Source organism: Triticum aestivum, chromosome 7A (assembly GCF_018294505.1).
Source record: "Triticum aestivum cultivar Chinese Spring chromosome 7A, IWGSC CS RefSeq v2.1, whole genome shotgun sequence".
In the NCBI taxonomy this organism is placed as follows: domain Eukaryota; kingdom Viridiplantae; phylum Streptophyta; class Magnoliopsida; order Poales; family Poaceae; genus Triticum; species Triticum aestivum.
Genome location: NC_057812.1, coordinates 544,864,991 through 544,888,035, shown reverse-complemented (window position 1 = coordinate 544,888,035; position 23,045 = coordinate 544,864,991). Strand labels below are relative to the sequence as shown.

General features: G+C 46.2%; 1 pseudogene; it reads left to right on the top strand.

Moving 5' to 3' along the window:
* Nucleotides 1–6,575: 6,575 nt before the first annotated feature.
* On the top strand, nucleotides 6,576–22,305 carry LOC123148093 (ABC transporter A family member 4-like; annotated as a pseudogene).
* The last annotated feature ends 740 nt before the right edge of the window (nucleotides 22,306–23,045 follow it).

Below are 23,045 nucleotides of genomic sequence, written 5' to 3'. Positions count from 1 at the left end.
GAAGACAACCACCACCCATGGTGATTCAGAAAGTACTGACGGAGTTCAATGACGTATTTGCAGAACCAACTGAACTTCCTCCCCATCGACAATATGATCATGCGATCACACTAGAACCGGGTGCAACACCAATCAACTGCAGGCCTTATCGCTACTCACCATTGCAGAAGGACGAGATTGAACGGTTGATACATCTCCGTCGTATCTAGTTTTCCAAACACTTTTGCCCTTGTTTTGGACTCTAACTTGCATGATTTGAATGGAACTAACCCGGACTGATGCTGTTTTCAGCAGAATTACCATGGTATTATTTATGTGCAGAAACAAAAGTTCTCGGAATGACCTGAAACTTCACGGAACAACTTTTCAGAAAATATAAAAAATCCTTGCAAAAGATGAAGGCCAGGGGGCCCACCACCTGTCCACGAGGGTGGGGGGCACGCCTGCGCCCCTAGGGCGCGCCCCCTACCTCATGGGCCCCCTGGAGCTCCTCCGACCTCAACTCCAACTCTATATATTTGGTTTAGGGGAGAAAAAAAATCAGAGAGAAGAATTCATCGCGTTTTACGATACGGAGCCGCCACCAAGCCCTAAAACCTCTCGGGAGGGCTGATCTGGAGTCCGTTCGGGGCTCCAGAGAGGGGAATCCGTCGCCATCGTCATCATCAACCATCATCCATCACTAATTTCATGATGCTCACCGCCGTGCGTGAGTAATTCCATCGTAGGCTTGCTGGACGGTGATGGGTTGGATGAGATCTATCATGTAATCGAGTTAGTTTTGTTAGGGTTTGATCCCTAGTATCCACTATGTTCTGAGATTGATATTGCTATGACTTTGCTATGCTTAATGCTTGTCACTAGGGCCTAAGTGCCATGATTTCAGATCTGAAACTATTATGTTTTCATCAATATATGAGAGTTCTTGATCCTATCTTGCAAGTCTATAGTCACCTATTATGTGTAATGATCCGTTAACCCCGAAGTGACAATAATCGGGATACTTACCGGTGATGACCGTAGTTTAGGAGTTCATGTATTCACTATGTGTTAATGCTTTGTTCCGGTACTCTATTAAAAGGAGGCCTCAATATCCCTTAGTTTCCGTAAGGACCCCGCTGCCACGGTAGGGTAGGACAAAAGATGTCATGCACGTTCTTTTCCATAAGCACGTATGACTATATTCGGAAATACATGCCTACATTACATTGATGAACTGGAGCTAGTTCTGTGTCACCCTAGGTTATGCTTGTTATATGATGAACCGCATTCGGCATAATTCTCCATCACCGATCCATCGCCTATGAGCTTTCCATATATTGTTCTTCGCTTATTTACTTTTCCGTTGCTATTGCTATCATCACTACAAAATACCAAAAACATTACTTTTGCTACCGTTACCACTACTATCATATTACTTTGCTACTAAATACTTTGCTGCAGATATTAAGTTTCCAGGTGTGGTTGAATTGACAACTCAACCGCTAATACTTGAGAATATTCTTTGGCTCCCCTTGTGTCGAATCAATAAATTTGGGTTGAATACTCTACCTCGAAAACTGTTGCGATCCTCTATACTTGTGGGTTATCAACGATAAGTAAAAGAGATGCTGCGTACGGGTGTCATCACTCACAACATGAGCCCCTATGCAGCACCCGTCCTTCTCGTCAAGAAAAAGGACGACACATGGCGTTTCTGTGTCGACTACCGACGTCTCAACGCGGTGACAATCAAGAACAAGTTCCCACTACCTATCATTGATGAGCTGTTGGACGAACTGGCTGGTGTCGCTTTCTTCTCCAAGATAGATTTGTGCGCCGGTTACCATCAGATTCGTATGCGGGAGAGCGACGAGGAGAAAACAGCTTTCAAGACACATCACAGTCACTTCCAGTTCCGCGTCATGCCATTTGGAGTCACCAACGGGCCACCAACCTTCCAATGTGTGATTAACTCTATCTTCGCGGAACCAAATCGTAAGTTTGTCATCAGTTTTCTGGATGACATATTGGTTTTCAGCCAATCCTTACATCAACATGTGGAACATCTACGCACTGTCCTCTCCATCCTGCGTCAGAATCAACTCTACGCCAAATTGTCAAAGTGCTCCTTTGCGCAACCAAGCATTGAATACCTGGGCCACGTCATTTCCAAGGAAGGGGTTGCAACAGACAAGAGCAAAACCAGTGCCATGAGTGCATGGCCTACTCCGACGAACGCCACTGAACTCCGGGGTTTCCTAGGCCTGACTGGGTATTACCGCAAGTTCGTCAAGCACTATGGGATTCTTGCCAAGCAACTCACCCAATTGCTCACCAAGAAGGGGTTTGCCTGGTCTGATCAAGCTCAAATGACATTCGACCTCCTCAAGAAGGCCATGATCAACACTCCGGTCCTGGCTCTTCCGGATTTCACACGCCCGTTCTCCATTGAAACGGATGCGTGTGACACCGGGGTGGGCGCGGTACTCGTGCAGGACAACCATTCGATCGCGTATTTGAGCAAAGCATTGGGCACCCGCAATCAATGCCGCTCCATCTACGAGAAGGAATTCCTAGCGGTGATCATGGCGGTCGACAAGTGGCATGCTTACCTCCAAAGAGCACCATTCGTCATTGTGACTGATCATAAAAGCCTCTGCAGCCTTGGAGATCAACAGTTGGACACAGAGCTGCAACGCAAGGCGATGTCTAAACTGGCGGGGCTCCAATTTTCCTTCAAGTACAGGCATGGCATTGACAACGGCGCAGCAGACGCCCTGTCTCGTGTTGGGCACCTTCTTGCCCTCAACCCCTCTCTGTGTGCCAACCATAGTGGCTACAGGAGGTAGCCAATTCTTATGAAACGGACACTGATGCTCAAGACATGCTCCAGCGCCTAGCAATCTGCAGTCCGGACGAGCAAGGCTATGAACTCCGGCAAGGCGTGATTCGCCTACATGACAAGCTATGGATTGGGGCCAACACTGCTCTCCAAACCAAGTTGATCAACGCATTTCATTCCAGTGCGATTGGGGGTCATTCTGGTGTCACAGCGACCTACCAATGCCTCAAGAAACAATTCACATGGCGCGGCCTCAAGCAGGCTGTGGAGGATTTTGTGCGTCAGTGCGAGGTATGTCAACACGCCAAGCACGAGCACCTCAAATCCCCTGGCCTCCTACAACCCCTCCCAATTCCGACGGAGCCATGGCGTGACCTCACCATGGACTTCATCGAGGGCCTGCCGCCGTCAGAGGGCTACGAGGTGATCATGGTCGTCGTCAACCGGTTCACCAAGTACGCCCACTTCGTGCCTCTCCGGCACCCCTTCACAGCGGCGACCGTGGCACGCGCCTTCTGGGACAATATCATCAAGCTGCACGGCGTGCCACACTCCATCGTCTCCGATCGCGACAAAATCTTCACCAGCAACATGTGGCGCGCCCTCCTCGACGCCGCCGGCACAAAGCTCAGCTACTCCATAGCGTACCACCCATAAACGGGCGGCCAAAGTGAGCGCGTCAACCAGTGCCTCGAGATGTACCTGTGTTGTGCCGTGCACGACCACCCAAAGCAATGGCGCCAGTGGCTTCCCACAGCAGAGTTTTGGTACAACACCACCCATCACGCGTCGCTGAAGACATCCCCGTTTCAGGCACTCTATGGCCAAGAACCCAATCTGGGAGGCCTTCCGATGCTAGCCAACAACCTACCCGAGGGTGCAGGTATGGATCTGGACTGGGCAACTCACAACGGCTGGCTGCGTGATCAACTGTCGCGCGCGTAGAACAAGTACAAGCAGAAGGCCGACAAAAACCGCACCGAGCGCTAGTTCGAAGAGGGCGACTCTGTTCTGCTCAGGCTACAGCCTTACACCCAGTCGTCAGTGGTGAATCGCCCCTGCCCCAAGTTAACCTACAAGTTTTTCGGTCCATTCCAGATTCTGCAGCGCATTGGGGCACTGGCGTACAAGCTGCGGCTACCTGACGACAGTCTCATTCATCCAGTCTTCCACGTCTCCCAATTGAAGCCCTATACACCTGATTATACACCAGTGTTCTCCGAGCTGCCCCGTGTACCAGACCTCACGGCTGTTTCGTTGCAACCCATCGCCATCCTCGATCGGCGCATGGTGAAGAAAGGCAATAGCTCTATCGTGCAAGTGAAGGTACAATGGTCCTCGCTCTCCCCGGACATGGCCACTTGGGAAGATTACTCGGTGCTTCGCCATCGCTATCCGAAAGCACTCTGCTAGGAAGAAGACGCTCGCGCTCAAGGGGAGGCAAATGTCACACCTGATACAGGAGTATTGGTGGACCTGCGTGGGTGAGAGAGAGCTGGTGGTTATGACAGTGGGCCATGTGTGGCCGTGTAAGCGTGTGGGTACTTAGTCCCTTGTGGCCACTTGGGAAGATTACTCGGTGCTTCGCCATCGCTATCCGGAAGCACTCTGCTGGGAAGAAGACGCTCGCGCTCAAGGGGAGGCAAATGTCACACCTGATACAGGAGTATCGGTGGACCTGCGTGGGTGAGAGAGAGCTGGTGGTTATGACAGTGGGCCATGTGTGGTCGTGTAAGCGTGTGGGTACTTAGTCCCTTGTGCAACTCTGTATTGGTTATGCAATGAGAAAAGTCTGAATCATACTCACCCCCTGTTCTCTCTCTCACTTACCCTGCTTCTTCCTCATCCCGATCCTCTTTCCTCTTTCCTCACCCCGATTCCCCTTTCCTGTGTGGCTGATCTCAAATCCACGGGCTTCGGTCATCACACTAGTATACTAGACCGTTGCATGCTAATAATAATTTTAATCATGGTTTATATTCTGAAATGAACCACGAAATTGCCTAATTATCGAATAAAAATACCACCGAGTCATGAAACACCATCTTGACTCAACGCAGGAGTCAGGTTCTGGGGCAACTGGACGACCCACCATCCCGTGAAGTCAATGGAACTGGTCATCGGTATGTATTTCAAAATGAAGCCTACCTGATCGGTTTCTTCCTTGCAAATCAACCAAATCCACCACAGCCAGCCTTGATTCTGCAGCTAGCACACGGTGCCCCACCTGCCACTAGTATTTATCATTTCATTAGCGCATGGTTGTCGACTTCCTGGTTTGGAGGTCGATGTCGTTCCGGTCAACGTACTAGTTCTCAGACTCCCGTGTTGATTTGGGCTCCTGGGATCTGCGAACACGTTGAAAGAGACACTAGCGTAGTTACATTGCTTGAAGAAAGTACCAATCGATCCATGTATGATGTACCGTCAAATGCACTGCGCTCTGCACGTATTAGTTTCTTGGCAATTAGCAATGTGCATGTGCTGGCAATTAGCAACGTACGTGCTTAGTTTTTTGAGAAATACGTACGTGCTTAGTTGAAGGATCAACTAACCGCGTAAATCAAGGTGCACGAAAGTTCGAAGAAAGCATCCGACGGAGAGGTCCGTTCAACAAACACAAGTTTCAAAGTCAAACTCAAACCACAGAGACCGCCTCCCCCTGTTTTTTCGGGGCAAATCACACATTCCTTTGGCTTACATTTCTTTAATCTGGATCGAGAAGTTGACTTCTTTAACTTTTTACGGAAGTGGTGCACACAGCACACAGCGAGGGCCTACTGTTTCTTATGTACGCTTAGGAGCAGTTGGCGGCCTCTGGCCTAGCGGTGTAGCAAGCCGAAACAATATAAAATGACAATAGCCATATGTAAGTCACCTGAATTTGCAATTTGAATCGGTTGATTTTTTAAAGAATCAAGTTCGTCAGAGAAAAGGAAGAAAGGAAGGAGCAATCGTCGCGATCTATCTTAGGGTGGCAGGCTTGCCGAAGATCTACCTTAGGGTAGGGATGAAAACGGAGCGGAAACGGACGAAATTGAGCGCTATCACATTTGTTTTCATATATTTTTGCAGAAGCAGAAATGAATACAGAAACCTCGAAAATGAATATGAAAACAAATACTACCAGAAACGAACAAGGAGCGAATACAAAGCGAACACGAAAACATAAGTGAGTGTTGACCGGAACCTAAAAATAAATTTATGATATTTTATCCGTTAAATAACGGCATTTCGACAATTTCATATAGCTCAAAGTAATACACACACTCATGTCCTAAATAAACTAAAGATATTGCTAGAAGGACATGCATTAAATTACACAGGTATAGTACTACTCCCTCTGTTCCTAAATATTTGTCTTTTTAGAAATTTCAAATGGACTATAATATACGGATGTATATAGACATATTTTAGAGTGTAGATTCACTCATTTTGTTTCGTATGTACTTCCTCTGTAAACTAATATAAGAACGTTTAGATTACTAAAGTAGTGATCTAAATACTCTTATATTAGTTTACGGAGGGAATAGTCACTTGTTAAAATTTCTAGAAAGACAAATATTTGGAAATCGGAGGGAGTACATCACAATAATTTGACTAGTGAGTATTTGAGAAAAGATGTTGGATTGATTCGTCCTGTTATAGCCACCCCATATAAAATAGTCTGTGGCGGGAAGAATCTCTTGAGTGGTTTACCCTATAAATTCGCCCCTTCCTGAACGGCCACGAACTCCTCTTCCACCTTCAGATCAGACCAGTCAAAGGAAAGAGAGAGAAGACAAAGAAAGCCCAAGAACTGCCGCCGCAGTTTCAAAAAAGAACTGCCGCCGCGAGATGGAGCCCTTGTCGGGCGCCGCCAACGCCGCGGCCGGCGCCGCTGGCGGTGGTGGTGCATCAAGGGCGCCGAGCTTTGCCTCGCAGACCAATGCCCTCCTACGCAAAAATCTCATCTTCCAGGTCCAATCCATGGCCATTCTGCAGTTTTTTCGATTCTTTTTTGGGTTAGCGGCATGGAACCCTTGGATGGGGTTTCCTGGTTCTTTAACATTTAGCAATAATTGAAAAAAAATCAGGCTTATTTACTGGCTTCCGTCGCTCCCCGGTGATGTTACCACAATCTACCGCTACTGCGCCCACAGTTTGGCCCATTTGCGGGAATTCATGGGTTGTATTGACATGTACTCACCGTAGTTTTGTTGTTATTGTTGAGCTTTTAGCAATGACCGGTCAATTATCCTGCTAGCATGATAAGAGAAGGCTGTAATATTTTGATGCAAATCGAGAACGATATCGTTGTCAAGTTGTCAATACCACTCATTGGGTAACACTCCCTCCTTCCCAAGATTTTAGGCACATTTGACTTTGCACGGTCTTTGATGCATGACTTTAACCATTAATATATAGCAAAATACATGGATTGAACATGTATCAATAGTATCATCGTATTTGTCTTGCAAAACAATTTTGTTTTATACCTCTTGATATAATTTTGAAGGCATACATTAAGTGAAAGCCATAGTCAAATTTATGCGATGAAGACCAAAAAAGTCAATGCGCGCCTTATATTTTGAGGAGGAGGGAGTACAGTTTGTTAACACCATAATAGTGCCTTGTGCACTTGGTAATTGTAGTCAGTATTTCTTTTAAATAATTGTTTTTCTTACTAACCGGCGCTTAAAAAGAACAATAAACCATCCATTTTTTTTTTTGAAAGCAACCATCCATTATTGATTCTATATATTTTTATTTGTTTAAAAGAGATTGTATATATTTCGTTATTATGGCTAGCACATGTTTCCAGTATATTTCAACTTTATTGGTTAATACATTAAGAAAAATAAAGGGATGTGCTACACGTCGATGTTTTGGCGAGTGGTCGCATATCAACAAATCAATTCAAACTTCCACCAGCACTACCCGTAGCCACTAGTTGCTCGGAAACCTGCAGATCAAGAGGTGTTGGTCAGTTTAGGAATTTTTTTTTGGGAGGAATGGCTCACGATGGTACCATATATAGCATATTTGCCTTTAAAAAAAGGGGGATATGCAAAAAAAAAGCCCCGGCAGTTCCTAACTTTTTATCACATCACTGACATTAGTTTCTGTAATTGCATACTGGCTGTTTGTGTCGTCCTAAGAAGTGGCAAACCATGTCTATTGGATAAATCCCCCCCCCCCTCCCTGGTAGTTTCTAACAATGTTTCATCACCTTGCAGAAACGCAACAGGAAGGAAACCATTCGGCTAATCATAGTTCCGATATACCTCTGCGTATTACTCAGTGTTCTCCAGCGAGTCATCAACAATTTATTGGATAAACCGAAATACAAGTGTGGTTGCATGTGTGTTGATGTGAATGGCACTGGTCCTTGTCAAAATGTGTGTGGCATTCAGTACTCTACATTGGACCAGGCTGGCAGTTGCCCTATACCAAATCCTCCCGAATGGCCTGCTCTCTTGCAAGTACCCCGCCCCGAGTATCGCACCATCCAGGATTCCTCTGAATCATGCAGAAAATCACAATCCTGCCCGGCTGCCATACCGTTCACGGGGGTAAATGAAACTCTATCTACTAGTAAGTAATCTGTATCATATAACTATTTTAATCGCCACAAATCTTCTTAAGCTACTGCGCTGTGAAGTAAAGTGTGTACTTTGTACCGGAATTTCTATGTTTCCAGTAACAATGGAAATAAGGGTGATAGATAAGTCTGCAAACATATAGTGCATTATTCCTCTAACCATCAACTCTGCTTGTTTGTTTGGCAGCTGTCATGCAGAACATGTTCACAGACTCTCCACTTCCAAATCTTTCTGATAATGCGAGCATATCTGGTCTTCTCCTAGTAAGTTAAAATAACCAGGCTATTACTTGTATGTATGTTTGTTTAAGGAACATGTCAGTCGAGACTTGCTTTCTTACCATGTATAATTCCAGGGGACAGATATGCCAGGTACTTCTACGGGCTTCATCGAACCTGCTTTTATCTCGGATGTACCCATTTATGTTCTTCAGTCGGAATGCAAATCCAGGGATTCAGTTACACTCCGAACTACAATTGATGCTATTAATGTTCAGAAAGGTAAATTTTCTATGTATTACTACTTTTGTTTCTCAGTGGAATGGTCTAGCATAATAGTTCTCATTATTTTTCTATTTCATCAGAACCATTGAATTCTATACACTCCCATGATGATGTTCCGATATTATCAATGCACCTCTTTAGAAGTGTTTGGTTGAATTGGATTTCACATCTGAACTTCTGAATTCATTGAGCAGAGATAAGATGTGTTCAAGGTCTACCCTTGTGGCGGAATAGTTCAAGAACAATCAATGAGGAGACCTTTAAGGGTTACCGGGAAGGAAAAATAGGGGAAGGAATTAGTGAAGTTGCAATGGGTTTGGCACTTTTCCTTCTCTATACAATATAAAGTGCTGTTGTTTCCTTATACGCGGGCATTAATGCACCAGCAACACTAACTACTTCTGTTGCTATAGCTTATGATTTCCAGGACTCAAATGAGAAGCGTTTCAATGTGCTTGCATTGTATAACTCGACCTATCAGAATATCTCTTATGTCCCGATGCCATTCGGACTTCTGCGTGTTTCGCGTTCACTGAATGCGGTGCGTGCCATGTACTTCATTGATCATAACATTGACCTGTTACTATTAATTTTGTTATGAACCTGCTGAAAAAAAAATTGTCCTCCATATTTTACTGTTCTGAACTCTGAACCACTTTATGATCCCATAACAAATCCACAACAAGATCCACGAAAACATGCAACATGACATGAAAAAAGAGGATAAAACTGATGAGCAAGCATATCTATATATACACCTTGCTTTGCTACTAATATGTCACTGAATGATACTTTCTGCATCCTTTTTACTACTAATTGTCCTGTCTTTAAGAAGAATGCCGAATCATCAAAACTGTTCCAAATTCATTACAGTAATTTCAAATTTTCCAAAATGATATTAGTCTATTTTTAACTTGGGCTATGTTGCTCTTTTATCAATGCAACCAGAAAGTTATATAACTCATTCGCTCATTAACATATTGCTTAACATGTGTGTAGGTCTCAAATGCATATCTCCAATTCCTACAAGGTCCAGGTTCAGGCATAAAAATGTTGCTTGAGTTCACAAAAGAAATGCCTAAGCAAGCGACTCGTCTGACGATTGATTTTTCTTCCCTTATTGGCCCTCTCTTTTTTGAATGGGTTGTTGCGTTGCTTTTCCCGGTAAATGGTACCAGATTTGACTTTTTTTTGTTATAACAAGGAACTTGATTGGATATAAGAGGATATCTAGCATACAGTAAAAGTTACTCGAGAGTAAATTGTTGCATGATTGCAATGATTGAACCTCTTAAGTTCTAATGCAGGTTATGTTGACATACCTTGTATATGAGAAGCAACATAAGCTCTGAACAATGATGAAAATGCATGGGCTTGGAAATGGCCCTTACTGGATTATCTACTACGCATACTTCCTTATTTTGTCTACGGTGTATCTTGTGCTATTTGTCATTTTTGGAGCCCTTATAGGTATCAAAGCTATCAAAACACAGTTATCATAAAAAGAATAGCAGTTATCAAGCCATTTACCTCAGTTGTTACTTTGCAGGTCTAAATTTTTTCAAGACGAACGACTACAGTATCCAGTTTGTTTTCTTCTTCAGTTTCATTAACTTGCAGATTGTATTATCCTTCCTAGCTGCAACATTCTTTTCGAAGGTTAATACTGCTCAAGGTATAAATTATTTTACCATTTTATCTTCGAATTTGTTACCTCTTGTTCAGTGCTGCAAGGTATGTGATGTTTGTTGCTTCTTATCTTCTTTGTACCAGCAATTGCATATCTGTACATATTTGGATCAGGGTTAATGGCAGGATCTCTTATTCGGAATTTTCTTGAAGGTGGAAAATTTCCAAGTAAGTTCACGATCATCTAAAGAAAATTTCCAAGTTCTTACCTATCAAATTTCACATTAACTTTGTTCAGTAGAATTAGTTACAGTTTTAAGTTTTAACCATGCCATAGCAAGTTAATGTCCTTTTTCCTGATGAACATATACCATCCATTTTGAGACCAACCTTGCGTCCTTGCCTATTCTGGAGACAATACCTGCATTTTCTTCCTCTTGTGTTACTGCAGGAAACTGGATTACAGTTCTGGAGATAATACCTGCATTTTCTTTATATCGAGGATTATACGAGCTTAGCCAGTATGCTATTAGGGCTTCAGAAACAGGAAATCCTGGCATGCGATGGAGTGATCTAAATGACCGTACAAATGGAATGAGGGATGTGCTGATCATTATTATTGTTGAGTGGTTGGTTTTGCTTCCCGTTGCATATTATTTTGACTATGCTGCTTCAGTTGGAAACAGCTCTGGTCTCCTTTCCATCATCAAACGTCTCCTAAGGAAAAACCCCACTTGGAGAAGGATAGCTGTTAACGAAGTCGCCGATAACGATGTTCATGTAGAAATGGAGAAGCTAGACATTATTAAAGAAGTAAGTTGTTATATTGCAGTTCATCTCTTGTGCACACAGTTCAAACTTTCATCTTGTTTTATGTGTAGTTTGAAAATTTGAAAATTACCTGTAGGGCTCCATTATTTTATTTACTTTTTTTTCTTTTCGAAAAGGGAGTTACCCCGGCCTCTGCATCAGAACGATGCATACGGCCATCTTATTAAAACAAATAAATAGGGTTGTAACAAGGTCTCAAAAGTCTCCAACTGAAACAAAAGCTCACGCAGAGCCAAAAAGACTAGAAACACATACTAGCCAAAACAGGGACGCCACAACCGGCTGGCTAAAGCAAGATAGGTAAACTAATTGCCTATCCTATTACATGACCGCCATCCAAACCGGTTGAAGATATCCCGCGCTACCATCTCCCAGCGGATAGATCCAGTAACCAAATGCTCCCTGGCCTCCATCGGAGTGAGTAGCGACCACAAACGGATCAATGCCGTGGCTCGGAAGATAACCTGCATAAAATGAAATCGTGATGTTCTGTTAAAAACCAAATCATTTCTGCAATTCCAGACAGTCCACAGTAAAGCGCATACTCCCACACGAATATGTCTCGCTAAGTCGGGCTCAATCCCATTAAGCCATGTCCCAAATAACATGTTAACAGAATTTGGTGGAGTAATATTGAAAGCAATGTGGACGGTGCGCCAAAGAACTTTGGCCAACGGGCAATCAAGAAACAGGTGCTTAATTGTCTCATCCCGATCACAGAAACTACACCTAGTTGATCCTGTCCAATTACGCTTTGTTAGGTTGTCTTTGGTTAAAATGACTTGTTTATGGACAAACCACATAAACACTTTTATTTTTAAAGGAACTTTGACAGCCCAAACATGCTTGGAGGTAGGATGAAGCTCGAATTGATTACATCAATATACATTGATTTAACTGTGAATACTCCAGACCTAGTTAGCTTCCAGCGTAATTCATCGGGTTATTGGGACAATTGAACCTCCATCAGTCTCCTAACTAGACGGAGCCATTCTTCCCAAGGATTGCCCGCTAGCGACCGTCTAAACTGAATATTAAGGGGGATAGATTGAAATATCGTTGCAACGAACACCTCACGACGTTGAACAATACGATATAAAGACGGATATTGAATGGCCAAGGGTGTCTCTCCGAGCCAAGTATCCTCCCAAAACCGTGTACTAGCGCCGTTGTCAATAATAAACTTTGCCCTATTAAACAAGGATTGTTTGACTTTCATCAGTCCTTTCCAGAAAGGCGAGTCGGTCGGCCTAACTGTCACTTGTGACAAAGTTTTGGTCTGAAGGTACTTGCTACGAAGTATTTGCGCCCACATGGCATCAGTCTCATGGGATAGCTTCCACAGCCACTTACTAAGAAAGCATCTGTTCTTAACTTCGAGATTCTCAATACCAAGCCCCCCTTGGTCTTTCGGTCTACAGATGATATCCCATTTAGCTAGCCGGTACTTTCTTTTTAGTTCATCACCCTGCCAAAAGAAACATGATCGATAAAAATCCAGTCTTTTCCTGACTCCAACTGGGACTTGAAAGAACGATAAGAGAAACATAGGCATACTCGTGAGCACCGAATTTATCAAAATTAGTCGGCCTCCGTATGACATGAGCTTGCCCTTCCAGCAACTCAGTTTCTTTTCAAATCGGTCTTCGATGCACTTCTATTCTCTGTTTGTCAGCTTACAGTGGTGGATTGGTATGCCTAGGTAAGAAAAAGGTAGCTCCCCCAAATCACACCCAAACAATTGCCTATAGGCCTCTTGTTCTTCCTTGGCTCTACCAAAGCAGAACAACTCACTCTTGTGAAAGTTAATCTTAAGCCCGGTCAATTGTTCGAAAAGGCATAACACCAGCTTCATATTTCTCGCCTTGGCCAAATCATGCTCCATAAAAATGATTGTATCATCAGCGTACTGAAGAATGGATACTCCTCCATCAACAAGATGAGGTACCAAGCCACCGACTTGACCATTCTCCTTAGCCCTTCCTATCATAAGTGCTAACATATCAACCACAATGTTAAACAGGATGGGGGACATCGGATCTCCTTGTCTTAGGCCTTTATGTGTCTGAAAGTAATGACCAATATTATCATTCACCTTAATTCCAACACTTCCTTTTTGCGTGAACGATGTAACCTGGCGGCGCCAGGCTTCATCGAAACCTTTCATACGCAATGCCTGTTGGAGGAATGGCCATTTGACTTTATCGTACGCTTTCTCGAAATCCACCTTAAAAACTACTCCATCTAGTTTTTTAGAATGGATTTCATGAAGCGTTTCATGAAGGACAACCACCCCTTCAAGGATGTTTCTATCTGGCATGAAAGCAGTTTGGGACTGTTGCACCACAGAATGCGCAATCTATGTAAGCCTATTAGTCCCGACCTTGGTGAAGATTTTGAAACTAACATTAAAAAGGCAGATCGGCCTGAACTGCTCTATTCTCACAGTATCCGTTTTCTTAGGAAGCAATGTGATAGTTCCAAAATTCAATTGAAATAAATGAAGTTGTCCAGAGAACAGATCATGGAACATAGGTAACAAATCCCCCTTAATAATGTGCCAGCACTTTTTGTAAAACTCAGTCGGGAAACTATCCGGTCCGGGAGCCTTATTGTTTTTCATCTGTGCAATAGCATCAAACACTTCTTTCTCTGAGAACGGAGCAACCAAAATATCATTATCGGCATCCGATAGTTGAGGCACATCCTCAATCCTGGACTCATCGAGGGACACATAGCTATCCTCGGGAGGTCCAAATAACTGCTTGTAATATTCGGTTATATAAGTTTTTAGGTTGTCCTGTCCTAAAATAGTACCTTCGTCTTGCTCAAGTTGAAAGATTCTCTTCTTTCTATGTTTGCCATTAGCAATTAAGTGGAAGAATTGGGTATTCGCGTCCCCCTGGACAACTTTGCGGACCTTAGCCCGTAATGCCCACTTCAATTCTTCTTCGCGGAGAAGTTCTTTCAACCTCTTCTCCGCCTCGATTTTAACCTGATGCTCTGCTGGCTGTAAAATCATGGATTCAGCCTGTATGTCAAGGGTCTGAATAAGAGAAAGGAGCTTGTCCTTTTCAATCTTATACTGCCCACTACGGTGTTTAGCCCACCCCCTTATGAAACTTCTCAAATGCCTAATCTTATTCTGCCAACGCTCGACCGAAGTCCTACCTCCTGCACCCTTAGCCCATTCCCTGGCAATCAGGTCCAAGAAACCTTCGCGTTCAAACCAGGCAATCTCCAAAGAAAAGGTATTCTTGTTTCCCACGTGGTTCGGCTCCCCCGAGTCCACGAACAAAGGAGTGTGATCGGATATTCCACGCGAGAGGGCTTGTACCGTTACGAGAGGGTACTTCTGTTCCCACTCAACGCTCGCGAGGACTCGATCAAGCTTTTCGTACGTCGGGTTTGGTAAAGCATTAGCCCAGGTGAACTTTCTACGAGAAAGCTCTATCTCCCTCAGATCCAAGCTTTCAATAATGGTATTGAACATGAACGACCATCTGCCGTCAAAATTATCGTTGTTCTTTTCCTCTCTCCTCCGAATGATATTGAAATCACCCCCAACTAAAATTGGGAGCTGCTCAAACCCACAGATTCGAACAAGGTCCGCCAAAAACTTCGGTTTAAGCTCGGGCTGTGCGGCACCATATACCGCCACCAAAGCCCAATTGAACCCATCAACTTTTGACCTAACTTGAAACTTAACCGCAAAGTCACCCATCACTACGCTGCGGACTTCTAGTGAGTCACATCTCACACCAAGCAAGACGCCCCCCCCCCCCGATCTTCCTCGCGGAGGAAGGCAATGCCAATCAAAGTCAATACCGCCCACAAGAGAGGTAAGAAACTAGGGCGCAAAGTTCTCACGACCAGTTTCCGAGAGAGCAATAAAGTCTAAACGATGCTCTAAAGATGCCTCAGCAAGAAACCTTCTTTTAGCCAAGTCTTTCAGACCTCTGCTATTCCAAAAGATTCCTTTCATAATTCATCATGAAATTTTTTGGTAGTCTGAATCCTAGCACTCCTACGAACCGCAGAATCGGGGTAAATCTTTCGTTTCCACTTGCGCTTTGGTTTACTAGGTTCTTCCACCCGGTCCTCATAACCGGGCTCATTGGCACTAACTACTGTATGAGCCAGAGGAACATCATCCTCCTCAGACTCCTGGTTTGATGGTGCTAGATCCGCACAGAAGTTATTGAGCACTTGGACCCCCAACTCGTCAATCCCCTCATCATTCATGGGCTTTACCGCAGCCAGATTATGAATAATCTCTAAGGCACGTTCCGCCTCCAAATCTAAAAGATCATTTACTGAATTGGAAATTTCACTATCATTAGCCCCTAGCGAAACTCCTAACTGGTTTGCATTATTTATAATTTCCTCCTTAAAAAAATGCAATAAAGAATTAGAAATGTTGACGGACATACCAGTAGACATCGCAGCATCCCGAATCATGGCCGCCCTCATAGAGCACCTCTGCTGCATGTCATCAACCTCCGGGTTGTCCTGGAGACGAGAACTCATCTGTCGCCCCGCAGATACCGGATCGGGGATCCCACCGAAGGCAATAACCTCCTCCCGTGTAACACCTTGCGCTGAAGATTCAGCCAAGGATACCAGTGGAGGCGAAGGAGGGCTCACAAGGCCCATGGACGGGAAACCGGGGGAGGGATGCGCGGGCGCCGTCGGCCCAGACACACCCCCCGCCCCACCCGCCTGGCCAGAGGTGACTGGCGAAACAGGAAGGAGGGTCGAGGCCACCTGCCCCAGACTCTCCCCCAACACCACAGGAGAAGCGGCGGCTGAAGCCGGCACCGTAGGAAAAGGAATCGGGTCCACCTGACCCATACTACCTCCCCCACGGCCGGCCATCGAAGGCGTCACCGGTGTCCTCGGCGCCACAATAGGAGGAGAGGAGATCGAAGTCACCTGACCCGGACTCCCCCTCCCATATACAGCATCCGAAGCAGATGTCGTCTCCCGGTCCGAGGCCACTGGGGTTAAACCCTCCACCCCTGGTCCAACCACATCCTCAAACTCCAACACCGGAAGCGTGCACTCAAAACCATCATCAGAATCCACCCGGTCGCTCCAAAGTCTGGGAGGGGCAGATGCTGGCTCAAAGGATCCAAACCTCAACGTGCTCATCGGCGCCGACGGAGCTGGGGTTGGCAGAGCCCCGACTCCATCCCCGGGCAGCTGAGTAGCAAGACCAGATCCAGTAGACCTCTCGCGCCCAACCTCATCAGTCGGGTCCCCACTAGCACCCACATCGCCATCACCCTCGTGCATATCCACATCTGTCCCATTAACCGCGACAGCAAACAACTCCGTATCCTCAAACTCAATCTCAAGCGGAAACACCTCTCCCCTATAAGTCCAGTTGACCACATCCGGTACGAACTCGATATCCAGAACACTCACTAATAGCCGGGCCACCCCATGGGCACGTGTGAATGCCATATCCACTTTCTCAGTTTTGCCAACCATAATACCCAGACTAGCCACAACTCGAGCATCCGTCAATGACTTGGAGGGGGCCCCGGAAAGCCGCAGCCACACCTGAGTGAGAGGCTTTCCCTTGGGCTCCACTTTCTTCCACTCGTGAAACTCTAGGATGCATTTCGTGCCAGGAACCTTGCACAACCCAAAACTCAGCAACCTCTGCAAGTCATCCACCGTTGGGAAGTCAACCCTAAACACATTGTCCTCAACCTGGACAAGCTCCCACTGAAAATCACATGGGGCCAGTTCCCGGAGTCTCTGCACAATCTGAGCCTCAGACACCACTCCCTGGGTAGCTTTCACAATTCCAGTAGTCAAGCTCCGTGACTCTACCGGAATCTCTCTCGCCGCCGGGGACTCAAAGAGCATAAGCTCAACACAATATACTCCATACATCGTGAGAGCCGGAGCCTGATCACGCAGAAGCGGGCAATCCCCCATGTCGTGTGCTGGTTTACCACACGTGTCGCACAACTCCGCCACACACTCAGCAATGAAGTGACCCTTGTCACCACATCTATAGCATAGCATCTTCTCCTTCTTACGCGCCCACTTGGACGCCCTCTCAGACTCTGCCCGGTCGCCTGCATCAGTTGTAACCCCATTCCCAGGAATTTCCGCGTTGGCCAAATTCGTCACTACCTCCATCACCTGGCTAGGCAGTGCATTCGTCTGAACGGTATCGGCCTCCACCTCAGACTCCTGATGATCCACAACGGCCGGTAGCGGAGGCTGTCTGCGATGACGACCACGACCCCCGCCACGACCACCACGGTGACCACGGAAACCCCCTCTCTGCCGGTAGTCCGGTCCAGAAGCTCCCTCAACAAAACCGCCCAGAGGGCCTAGAAACGGCCTCTCAGCAGAACCATCACTCTGCCAAGCATACGCACGACCGCCTCCCGTCGATGACGATCCACAGTGTTGACCATCCCCATACGCATCATGGCCGTCATCCCCCCACTGTCCTCGGGGCGGATCATAAGCTTCTCCAGCCACCACATTCTGTCTCGTCTGCGCTGGGCCCAATCGCTTCTGCGTCGGCCTCGCAACATAGTGAGGTGGCAGCGCGGGACGATGATGCGTGCCGGCAGAAGTAGCCGGGACGACTGGCCGCGGGGCGTTGGCTTGGAGAGCCGGCCGAGGACCATTGGACACATGCACCGGCGGCCTCGGCGGAGCGGCTCCACGCCCCATTGCTGCAGCTGTCGGTGGCCTCAGCGGAGCAGCGCCGCGGCCCACCGCCATAGGTCCCGCCGGAGCCGGCGGCGGCGGCCTAACTCCAGCCGTGCCACGACCCGCAGCCGCAGGAGGTCCGGTCGCGAGCGCTGGTTTTGGGGCGGGCGGGATGCCACTCCCTGCAGCAGCCGCTGGTCGGGCTCCAGGTGGCGCGCCGCGCCCTGCCAGCAGGATCGGCCTCTGCCCTAGCGCGCCACCGCCTCGTCCAGCCGGCGTCGCTCCGCCCCCCCCCCCTCCCGAGGTTCTTAGGATCAGCAGAAGGGGCACTCCCCCGCCCAGCCATGGCGAGGGGAGGGATACGAGTTGCGCGGCCAGGACCACAGCGAGGAAAGCCCGACAGAACGGAGCGCTTGTCAACCCTAGGCGGCTGAAGGACAGATCGAACACGACGATCTTCTACCCTGCATGGCTCGATAAGCAGGGAAGGCGCATCCAGGCTCTCCTGGGCCACATACCCAGTCGGCGCCTCTCCACCAAGCCCTTCGTCAACACCCCCATGCTGGGCCTCATACCCATGCACAGGCTTGTAGCCGGCCCACTCCTCGACAGCCCCTTCGCGGCCCAGGAGGAAATTTAAACGAGCAGCCCTAGCCGCTCGGATCCCAGCCGCCGCCCTGATCTCCGGCACCGACGGTACTGGTTCCGGTCTCCCTCTCTTCTTCTTCTTACGGACAACCCGAGTCCAAGCGTCTTGCGGGAAAAAATCTGACAAGGTAATGGGTTTGATACATACCTTAGGTATAGGCCCTTTCCAAGGCCGTATCACCGTCGCCGCCGTCCTCCGGTGGATGGTCCGACGATCCACCCTTTCCTCAGAACACAGCTCGATCCACCCCGGAGCATCGCCCGACACCAGCGCGGCCACCTCTTCCTGCGAGTGACCAGGGCTGAAGGCCTCCACGACCACGTGGGACGGCGTCAGTGAGTAGTTCGCCGGCGATCTGCCATCAGGATCACCGTCGTCCTCCTCCTCATCTTCCGAGTCGGCAAGAACCCAAAACCTCCCCCCGACATGCCTCGTAGACGAGGTCGCATGCACAGAAGGCCGGCTCACGGCAATGGCCGCGGGCGCCTCCCGCGTCGCCTCGTGCGTCGTCGTCAAATCGATCACTTCGATCTCCTCTCTCTGAACCTCCTGCAAACATTACAACACATGGACATCGAAATCATCTAAAATAAATCGCATCCCTACCTCGATCTGAACGTCCACCGCCAGGTAGTCGCCGGCAAGGATGTCGTTATCCATATCACGAAGTGACGTCCAGCGCGATGACGGAGAATGCTGTAGCCGTCCTTCGATCCATCCGCGGATCGGATCGGAGAAACAAACCACCCACTGATCCGCCATAACCCGGATCTCGTCATCCCCGGCGATATCCTCTGAGATCCCCGGCAATATCCTCGGAGGTGATGGAGTCCGCCGCGCGACTGGCGGCCGAAGCGCGCCGGTCGGCTGCGTGCCCGGCAGCCGAAGTGCGCCGGTCGGCTGCGCGCCCGGCGGTAGCACGTCAGGCGGCCTTGCGTCGCCGCCCAGGACGTCCGTCATGTCCGCAGTGTAATCTCCGTGATCTCTATCTCCGTGATCTTTTATTTACTTAACTACTTAATTAGCTATGTCCCCAAAAACATATGCTGTCATTGTGAACTAAAATTTTACCATTGCTTTAATGTGTTTCTTTGGAATCATGTTACCTTTGATGAATGGGGAAACATGCATATCAGATTTTTTTTTCTAAAAAGGAGGACAGACCCCCGCCCTCTGCATCAGGTGATGCAAGCCGCCATCACCTGCTCCTTGATTATGTGCTGACATTACTATGGTATGGTGAATCACAGAGGGAGACTGTTGATCAAGTATTACAGCAGCGGAACAGTGGCTACGCTGTTGTCTGTGATGATCTCAAGAAAGTATATCATGGAAAGGATGGTAACCCTGATAAGTATGCTGTTCGAGGTCTATCACTTGCTTTGCCGTACGGAGAGTGTTTGGGCATTCTTGGTCCTAATGGAGCTGGCAAGAGCTCTTTTATTAGCATGGTTTGTCACCCTTAATTGACTTGCTATATCCTAACTCTGTTACAATGTACTCCCTCCGTCCGGAAATACTTGTCATCAAGATGAATAAAAGGGGATGTATTTAGATGTATTTTAGTTCTAGATACACCTCTTTTTATCCATTTTCATGACAAGTATTTCCGGACGGAGGGAGTATGTGTGGAAGACATCAAGTCCTTCCTGCTCAATCTTCATTTTTTCTAAACACATTAATTATAATATTATGATATTTCCCATCCTGATTCTTTCATTTGCAATCTTATTTACTATTCATGTGTATTGCGGGTCAATTTCATCAGCTTTTTTCATGATCAAACTACCAAACCCGTAAATGAACTCTTGCTCAAAGTTCTAAATTGAGTAGTATCATTGGTTAGTTGTGATGTTTTAATCCTATTGTGGTATTCATCCTTCTTGCTGATGCCTGACAGATGATTGGGTTTTCAAAGCCAACATCAGGGAATGCATTTGTACAGGATTTCAGCATACACACTGACATGGAAAACGTATACAACAGCATGGGGGTTTGCCCGCAGAATGAGTAGGATATGCACTTCTTTGTTTCAAGAGATTCATAGTAATTTTGGTTAAGCTCATGATAAACTCCTTCTGATTTTCACATTATTTTGTCTCTATTTTTGGGATGCAGTATGCTTTGGGAGATGCTGACTGGCAGAGAACACCTCCAGTTTTATGGTCGACTGAAGAGCCTCAGTGGCTCTGCTTTGGACCTTGTAAGTTATAACAGTACATTAATTGCATAGTGCATTAGCATACTCTCTAAGGTGAATCCAATATATGTTCTAGAAGAAAACCCGGTGTATGCTAGCTATTGCTTTTAAGACTTAAATTTCTTTACTATTTCTGGATCATTCACCTTGTAAGATATGTAACGGTATCTTTTTGTTCTATGGAGTTAGAAAGAAACCTGGAAAAAAGCTTACTGAAATGAAAATGATTTCTGATTTGACATCTAATGGCAATGATTTCTAGGCCGTCGAAGAATCTTTAAGAAGTGTAAATTTACTTCTTGGCGGTGCTGCTGACAAGCAAGTCAGGAAGTACAGCGGTGGCATGAAGAGGCGTCTTAGCGTGGCCATCTCGCTGATTGGAGATGCTAAAGTATAGCTTCCGGCGTCATCTTCATTTTCTTCAGTCACCGGTTGATCCATGATTATGCTTTTATAAATCCGTCTCAGGTAGTGTACATGGACGAGCCCAGCACTGGACTGGATCCAGCTTCGAGGAAGAGTCTCTGGACTGCTGTGAAGCAAGCAAAGCAAGATAGAGCAATCATTCTTACAAGTAACCTTCAACCTATAACCATAGTTTCCTCTTCCATGGTAGCCAACTAGCCATCAAAGCACTGATTTTCTGTCATTTTTGCAGCCCATTCCATGGAAGAAGCCGAAGTTCTCTGCGATCGGTTGTGTATTATGGTCGATGGCAGGCTCCAGTGCATAGGAAGGCCTAAAGAGGTATATGATCATATATCATATAATTACAACCCCTCCTCCATAACTGAAGATCAGTTGTGACATTGTTGTTTGTTGCTGTTTATATTAAGCACTTGGAACTTTATAATCGCAGCTCATAGCAAGATATGGAGGCTATTATGTGCTGACGATGACGACATCCTCAGAGTTCGAGCGCGAGGTCGAGGATTTGGCGCTGAAGCTCTCTCAGAACGCGAGGAAGGTATATCATTTGTCAGGGACACAGAAATACGAGCTCTCGAAGCAAGAAGTTAGGATTGCAGATGTTTTCATGGCCGTGGAGAATCTCAAGAGGAGAGTGGAAGTGCAAGCATGGGGCCTCGCGGACACCACCATGGAAGATGTGTTCGTCAAGGTCGCGACAGGGGCGCAGTCAAGCGACGAACTCTCTTAGCCCGGCGCAAGGTCTTGCTTGTGATATGCTGGTGTACACTTTGTAGAAATTCTGTTTGTGGAGCCAATGCTTTGCTCATCCTGTATGTATGTTTTTTCCCATACTTTTCTGTAGGTGGTTGTATGTGCTGTATGATGATCATTATGTAACAGACGTGTATATTTAGGTGTACAGTCAGAAAATGTACCTAGCTAACACTCAACAGCTTATTTTCTTAATATGATTTATTTTTCTTTTATTTTGACATCATTTCCCCTCTGGTTGTGCTGTTGCTTTCATGTCTATTTCATTCAGCAAGGTGTAGCTTATGCTTTTGTTAGAATGACCTTGTGGCTGACATTATTGCTGCATCTTCCATTGCCCAATTATTAGATAACTAAAGTAATGGCAATTATTGGCTTCTGTGTAAGATAATCTCTGGGATGCAATCACTTTTTGTGCACTTCAGTTGTTTTAGCGAGATGGAATTTGTCATTCTGCCATTTATATTCAAATTGATTAGGTGTGAAAGATAGCACACAGTTTATGTTGTAGTACTGCGCGAGCGAGTTAGGCTGGTTGTAATGAGGAGTATCATATACTAGTATCATGTAGTACTTTATTTATTATCATGCATGACATAAATAACATAGCATTTATTATGATACGGTATCATAATATGATACTCCATTCTCTTTTTCTTCATTTAATGCTATAACACCTCATTAAAATTGCCTAGTTGACATGCATGATACTAGCATTACAATCAGTCTTATGGATTGCACTGCAGTTTGTTTGCTTGTAGGCAAGGACTAGCTTTCATTGCAATTGAGAATCTTCCTGTCGTTGTCCCCGGGGGCAGAAAAATAGCTCATAATAATATTATTAGCACTAGTCAGTACTGCTTCCTTCTTTCCACAATATAAAACTTTTTTGTAAGCTACTTTCTCCGTTTTAAAATAGATGACCCAACTTTGTACTAGATACATTACTTTTTAT